Consider the following 994-nt stretch of genomic DNA (forward strand, 5'->3'; position numbering starts at 1 on the left):
GTTTAAGTTGTCATAAGGGAAGGTGAAATGAATTTAGATATTTCATTAGAGAAAAATATAAGATTTATACTGATTTCACTCTTATGTTGGATAGAAAATCAGTGTCATACAGGACAAAAAAAAAAGGGAGAAGATAGTTCTCATTTTAATACCTCAAGAATGATCACTAACTTATTTGTTAAAAAAACAGATATACATTTAAGAAGTCTTAGGCTTAAATCTTTTGTTGGGGAGTTCAAGGGATTAGGTGCCGTGACAGTGACTGTGGCTGTGTGGTGAAAGTGGAGCAGATAGAGCTAAGAACTGGAGTTGCCAGTTACTCATTTGCAAATCTTTCAGTATTCCTTTGTGTATGCTGTAAGGATTTTTTTTTTTGTCATTTGAAGTTGCTCTGCTTAGTTTAATAGATTATCAAATGACACTGATAAAAAGTAATATATAAATGTTTATTAGTAGAATGAAAGTGAGAGTGCAGGCTGGGGGGGGTACCAGTTGGTGACTCCTGAGTGAGTGGAGGGTGTAGAAGGCAGGCAGGTAATCAGTGTGTATGTGACAGTGTCAGCAAAAGGAGGGGCTCTTTGATTCACATACCAGAGATTCTGCTTGTGTAAAGAATGGTGCTGGAGGCCATACCAGAGCTTCTCCAGCAGCCTGTAGTTGGTTCTGTGAGCCAACAAGCACCCCAAGAGCTACAGCAACTCCAGGTATTGCTTGCTTGGTGGTTCTACAGTGTAACTTGTCAGCCTGCATGTCAGACAGGATGTCATATGTGAATATGTGTTACATGTCAAGGAATTGTGTGTTTATATTGAAAATCTTTCCTTTAGTGAAGCATAACAGTTTATTTTGAGGAGGTATTTGTGAGGACTGTTTCGATTGGTGGTATATATGAGTGACAGGAAAGTTTCACAGGTTCAGATGTTCTCTCTCCCACCACAACTAAAAGGGCTGTTGGTTAAAAAGTATGTGGTCATATTGGTTACTTTCACATAGG

Source organism: Penaeus monodon, chromosome 33 (genome assembly GCF_015228065.2).
Source record: "Penaeus monodon isolate SGIC_2016 chromosome 33, NSTDA_Pmon_1, whole genome shotgun sequence".
In the NCBI taxonomy this organism is placed as follows: Eukaryota; Metazoa; Arthropoda; class Malacostraca; order Decapoda; family Penaeidae; genus Penaeus; species Penaeus monodon.